Genomic DNA, 7,414 nt, shown 5'->3' with positions numbered 1-7,414 from the left:
AAAATCCATCTTAGATCCTAGTTATTTAAAATTGTATTTCTGAATTCACTAAAGATATTTCCTAGTTTAATATATGTATTTATGGACAGATGTTGATGGTCATGTGACAGTTCCAAACACCATATCACCCTGTTTAAGTCTTCCAAGTACTGAGATCACAACATGTGCCTCCATGCACATAGCTTCACTGTTTTAAATTATTAAAAATAGTTAAGTTTCATGATACTGTAGAAGAAATGAAACACTTTCTGCCCTAAAGGAAAGAGTCTCAAGTTTGCAGTACATTCATTCCCCTGTAGAATGTTACCCAATGAATCCACCTTCCTCTAACACTTACTTTTAACTGAGTAACATCCAGATTTTGAGACACATCTTAATTTTAATTCCAGTTTGAGTGAGTTGAGTATGTCATATATATATATAAAAATGTTATACTAATATAATCATGCTTTTTAAACTGTGGCCATGATACTTTGACAATATTAACATTGTAGGACCCGTCTAGAGTTGAGATTATCTAGAAGAAATTACATGAGCAGAATCTGCTAAAAGTGAGTTTGATTATTTTTCACTTCCTTTAAAATACATTGTGTCATATATATATATATATATATATATATATATATATATATATATATGCACGATCATTTGGAAGTTAGTAAAAACTCAGTATCTTGATATATTGAGGCTTATCATTATAGAATACAGTATTTGGGAATCTTGTAGAAAGTTTCTGTTTCTAAGTTGCATCTATGAAACTAAAGTGGTTTCAAGAAAGGCTGAGATAGAGTAAGGTACAGCCTGTTAGATGTCAGCAGGAATGCTTGGAGCAGTGTCTGGCCTTCAGGGAAGTGTGGTGATCTTTTCATAGAAAGCAAGTTGGGAACTGTACATAATGATGTTCACTCAGAAATTCCATCTGACTTCAACCATGAACAATGCTGTCAAGTTCCATCAGCATCCTGGATGTATTTTGAAATCCCTTTCCATCTAAATAATTCTATCCTTTAGGAATGGAAACAGGAATAAAATAATGATTTTTACTTTGTAACCTTTTTGTGGCTTCTTCTAAATGACTCAAATTAAATAGCAGCTGCATATTCTTCATTTTAGGGAATTATACCTCTAAATCTTAAGAGGTTACAGAATGTGTATTTTTAATAATTTTTAACTTAATGCAGTTTTTATTCTTTATTAAATAGTACATATTTGTTCCCAATTTTGCCCCTGAAATTATAATTTTGTTGTGCATCTTGCCTTAGAAACTAATTGTTTAAAAACCACAGGTACTTAAGGAGTTTGATTCCAAAAACAAAACTGAAAGCAGTCAGTTCATCTTGTACAGAACTTATATTCAAGTCCAATACAGATGTTTACACGTGGGGATCTGTTGCACTGTGATCTTATTTAATTCACTTCAGTTTAGTTTTGTATCATTTCTAAGGATCGAGAGGTCTAATTTTGAAGCGTAGAATCTAAGGCCATAAAAATGAGCATGGTCCTCAAGAAGGGAAGGCATGACTTTAATCATGGGTACAAACCCCATTACCACACACGCATTCACACACGTGTGGATAGGTTTAACAATAAATGGGCTTAATTTCTATGCATTCACACATGTTTAGTAACTGCCTCGCATTCAATAGCCCTGGGCAATATGTGTCATGGCAGCTGGCTATTAGATGAAAATATTTTTTCATTCTTCTCAGGTTTATTTCCTGCTCTATATAATTCAGATCCCAGTGATAAATTATTTGATTCAAACCACAGCTGTAGTTCGCACAGCACTTCTATCTTTTCACTTCAAGAGAAAAATAAATATATCTCTCAGTATTCCATTTGCCCTCTGGGTCCTAATCCAGCCTGTGACTGAAAACCTAGCTAGGTGGTTTGGTTACTGTGCGAGAACCCCATGCTGGTCTTAGAGTTATTGCACACGATTGTAATTACTAATTGTCACCCGTGTAAACACACGTAATCCTTAGCTACTTTAAAAAAGTAATCTTGTACTTAAGTATAGCACAGCTTTGAAAATTGGCTAGTCTCAAATGTGCACCATAATCATAAACTCCTGGTTTGTAGTGCAATTTTAGAGAGCTTATTTTAAATTTATCACTCCGTGGTTGTTGTTCCTGTAGACTGCCAAGCACTCAATGGTTTGGTTTTAGTCTTGTTATTTAATTTTTAATTTCAAATAATGGTAGCATGGGAAATAAAGCTTGCATGGATTCGTCATAAGCACTGGATTATAATACTAATGTGCTGGGTTTCTAGAGCTGGAATATGGTACTCCAATCATATTTCTCTTCTTCAAAATACCACTATGACCTTATGAAAGTTTTACTGACTAGAAAAGAAAAAAAATCTGATAAATGGAATAAACTAGCTAAGTTATTAAGACAGGTTTGTGTGGACAGGCGAGTTAAAGGATTGGATTTACAAAGAACAGTTTATGAAAGAGCAGGTGTGCAGCAAATCGATCACATTTAACTGAACAAAGTTTGCTTTAAAAATGCTCTATGGAAGGGTTAGAGAGATGGCTAAGTGGCTAAGAACACTTGTAGCTCTTTAAGAGGATCTACGTTTGATTTACGACACTCACACTTTATAAAACTACAATTTCTGGGGATCTGACACCGTCTTTCATTCATCACAGGCTATGCATTCACATCATATACTGAAGTACGTCTAAGGTAGGTAATGTAAACCTTTTAAAAATAAAAATATTCCGTAGATCTTTTATTTGATATTTTAATTCATTAGCCTACAGATAACTTAGGTTTTATTACAGTGTGCTGGAATTTTAATCCAGCAACATGTCTGCTCTGGTAAAAAGATCCTATCTGAAGATAGGTGATCTGGTGGGATTAGCAGCATGACTTTAATCTCAGGAGACAGAGGCAAGAGATAAAAGTTCAAGGACTCCCAGGAATAGAGCAAGATTCCTGTAAAGAAAAGTTTAGGGCCAGGCATGGCAGTACGTGCCATTAATCCCAGCACTGAGGAGACAGAGGCATGCAGATCTCTGAGTTCTAGTCAATCAGTTCGGTTGAGTCAGTGAGTTGAGAGGCAGTGGAGTGGCATGGAGCTTGTAGCCCTTCAGATTATGGATGTCAGAGGCAGCGTTCACAGGGACCACTGTACAGAGGCGGGTTGCAAAGAGAACAAGCTACGCACAGGTAAAGACAGAAGGAGCCAGAGTATGAGAAGGATCCACAAGATTAGAAGAGATTTCCACAGTTAGTTTGAGACCAATTAGAGGAATATAGTGAACAGCAGAGAGAAGTCAGATTCAACCAGGCGGGCCGGAGAGGAGTTTGAGGCAGAACAGCTCAGTGGAACCAGCCAGCGTTATTTTCAGGGATGAACATTAGCCATTAGACGACCTACTAGTTCTCTCTCCCTGGGAAGGGAAACTGCTCACTCTCCCAGCTATCCTCAGTGGTTTGCCTTACCCCCGCCCATCCACCCATTCCTTTCTCCGTGTGTTTTGCAGTTGGTGTCATCTTTGTTCAGCCCAAGTTTGGGAAGCCACGTTGAGACTTCTGTGTCCCTAAGCGACAAACCCACGTCAAATTGGCCGATCCTCTACTTATTACCTATTTCTGACTTATCTTTTACTATAGTGCCTGAGCCTTGGGTTTGGGAGTATTTTGTAGATGTATCGATTGAGATGTGGTCACTCGGTTCTGCATTTTGATTGGTAGTGTCTTCTCTGTAATGGTCTTCATTTGTTGCCAAGTGAAGTTTTCTTGAGAAGGGTGAAGGCTATTCTTCTAAGGCTAGTCTATGGAAGAAGATATGTTGAGTCTGTTCTAGACTGATTTTCTGAAATGAACCTGTTTTCAGTGCTTTCAGAGTCAAATGAAAGCTTTTTAACCCATTTTTATTTTGGTACTTATAACCTACTTTTAACACTTCCATATGTAACTGGTATAATTGCTCTCTAAATGCAACTCAACATTGACTTCAATTTTTCTCAAGCTTCTCATATTTTGAGGGCGGATGTTTAAAACTATATGGCAAAAATAAGTAAATATGATAGGTAAAATCATTGTAATGGGTAGAGAATGATTTATTGTTTTCATTTCAGCATGAAATATTGGAGATTTGTCTGAATATATGAGTAAAATGTTTCAGAGAGAGTGAAGATGCCTGTAGGACAAGTTAGAAATGTGACTGACACTTTAGACTCTCCAAGCTCCGTTTTGGTGAAGGGAGAATACATTTTTAGTTATGTAAGAACTTATGGACTTTACCCATAGAATAAACAACCTCATTTCTGGTCTAGTGAATGACCAAATAATGCCCTGTTATATATGCATGCAGAATTGTAAGTATTTGTGAATGCCCCTTTGACTAGAGAATTTAAATGTGGTTTTTTGTAATAACATTTTTGCAGAAATTTTTGTATTGATCTAGGGGCGGAGTCTTCTCAGGTTTCTTAAATATATTAGACATACCTGGGTTGTAATTTGAAGATCCTGTTTAGCGGACCATATTACTGAGATTTCATGGGTATTACTCCCTGTTGTGTAATGAAAACACTGTATTACAGCAAAAGTCCTGGCCCTTTGCTTCTTACAATATTTCTACTCCTTCCACAATGTCGCCTGAGCTTTGCGTGTAGAGGTTGTGGTGAAGACGTATCAATTGAGGGTAAGAACTAAATAGTCAGTGGTTTTCTTTATTTTAACTAGTTGTGGATTTCTGCGTTAGGCTCTTATCTGCTATAAAATGCAGTGTCTTAGATGAGGGATGAAAGCTACACTCGTCTGGGAATGTGAGTCTATGTAGCTGGAATGCAGTTAAGAACTATATTCTATTGGGAATTTGGCCTATTAGGGTCTCCGTTGGGGCCCTAGAGTAGGATGACAGTATCAGGCACGAATTCTGATTAACTAGTGGCCTTAAGTTCAGCTAGGTAGCAACTGGCTACCCCTACAATCTAAGTATTGTATCCTTGGAAATATGTTGTCTTGTTTTTGTTCTGGTTTGTAAGCTTTACAGCTGGGTGGGCCTTTTACTTGTTTTTCTTTCTTGACACGTTTCATAGAGCCTCCCCAATTACTCTAAAGCCTATATCCAAAGTGTAAGATATGAGCAACATCAACAGGGCCTTAACTTAAAGTTCTGGGAAGTAACAAGGCAACAGCAATAGTCTATACTGCTTTGAGATGAGATTGATTGTCTCAGGAATGAGCCTCTTGCTAGGTTATCTAGTCCTAGGTAGACATCAATAAACATACATATGTGTGTGTGTGTGTGTGTGTGTGTGATTCTGTGTGTGTGTGTGTGAGTTCTGTGTGTGATTCTGTGTGTGTGATTCTGTGTGTGTGTGATTCTCTGTGTGTGTGTGTGTGTGTGTGTGAGATTCTGTCTGTGTGTGTGATTCTGTGTGTGTGATTGTGTGTTTGTGTGTGTGTGTTTGTGTGTGAAACAGTAAATGGACTCAGTGTTGTTTATTTATTTATGCATATATATGTGTATTTATGTGGCAATAATAAAGAAGATGTTGGGAAGCTGAAAGGGATTGCTCACTTCACAATCACAGTCTTCCCCCTTCCTCTTTAATACATGATTTTTTCCTTTGTCTAGGACCAAATCCATTTTTTTTCTTTAGGCCTCACCATTGCTTTGTCATTGGAGTTGAAGGGGAGATTGTGATGCAAGTTGAAATTATGTAAATACTTAATTCATATATGAAATTCTCAAAAATTGTTTAAATTTTTAAAATGTCAGTACTTGGAAGATATAAGATCTGAGAATGGATATCTCATAAGTAACGTAAGCTTGAAGCAGAGGATGAAAACACAAATTACAATTTCATAAAAGATTGATGAGGCCAATTAAAAAACAGGATTTGGTTCTAAACCAAGGAATGAATCATGTATTAAAGAGTAAGGGTGAAGACCCTCATTGTGAACTGAACGGTGTAGGAACAATTGTGTTTGAAAATATTACGTTCTTTGAGTGTATGCATGTGTAAGTGTGTGTGTGTGTGTGTGTGTGTGTTTAGGTGGTGAATGTGTGTTTGGGGTGCCTATTATCTAGAAATTGAGCTATAATAATAACATCTACATCCACAAAATCGGTTCTAACTGAAAAGAAAAGTCTTACTACACATAGATGAAAAATTCTTGGACCATAATATTGGCAGGTTATAGCCAAAGATAACTAAATGAATAAAATAAAAATATAATAAAAATCTACAAATGGGTTAGCAATCAAGAAATATCAAAGATCTTTACATAATTAGTAGGTAATGAGATCTATAATTCCTGTGATTTACAATTACCTTACAATATATCAGAACTATGAAATAATGAGATTTATAGTTAACGTCAAACAACAGAAATGCGTTGTTGTGAAATAATGAGAACACATCATTTTATGTGTCCTTTGTATCATAATGGCCATCCAGGACAGCATAGAAGATATGTAGGCACAGGATGTACAGCTGCAGGTATACAGGTATTCTATGAAGTTTTTATTCTTTTAAGTTTTACAATTCAGTCATTGCCTTGTCTCCCAGCCCCCTCTCCCACAATTCCTCATCCCATTCTTCCTCCGTCCTGTCTCTGAGACCAGGCTGTCCTCTCCTTACATGTGTCGGCGTCCTCAGACCAGCTTGTGTATGCTGCCTGGCTGGTGGCTCAGGACATTTGCACACCTAGTTTAGGAAACTGAACAAAACCATTATCCTTTAGCAAAACTGCCTCTAGGGAGTAGCTGAGGACTGTTACCGGCTTAGACAGGGTGACGGTCTGGGTGCTTTGATGACTTTTTGGGGCTTACTGTTTTTGAGAACCTTAAATGATTCCAAGGGTCAAGAAAGGGAGAAAATGCTAAGAGCCATAATAAGGATATTTTAGTCTTCAGTTATCACTTGGTATGTGACATAATACTTTGAATTTTCAGTCTTGGTGAGCAATCAATCACAATCCTCATATCCCATAGTTGGCATACAAGAATATACACCAAAAAGGATATATCACTTGATGTGCCAAGGTCTATTATATATACTGTGTTGTTATTTTTTTCATACAATGTTTGATCCTGCTTTTCCTTTTACCCCAACTCTCTCAGTTCCCCAGCTCCCTACCCATCTACCTATATACCTCCCTCTCTAAAAATAAAAAAACAAAACAAAAACAAAAACAACCAACACAAAACAAAACATAACTCATACAACCACAGAACCAAAAAGTCTTATCTGCTTTTTTTTAAACAAGCAAAAGACAAATGTACGGAAAAAAAAAACAAAAACCAAAGCAAAATAAAGCCAAATGAACAAACAAACAAAAACCAAAAAGAATGAACAATACCAAGACAAAAGTCTGCAAGCAAACACAACACGGAGTTCATTTGGGGTTGTTTAATTAGGACTCTGGGTCTGCCCAGAACTGCGGTT

This window comes from Rattus rattus, chromosome 11 (assembly GCF_011064425.1).
Source record: "Rattus rattus isolate New Zealand chromosome 11, Rrattus_CSIRO_v1, whole genome shotgun sequence".
In the NCBI taxonomy this organism is placed as follows: Eukaryota; Metazoa; Chordata; class Mammalia; order Rodentia; family Muridae; genus Rattus; species Rattus rattus.
This window is presented reverse-complemented; position numbering follows the sequence as displayed.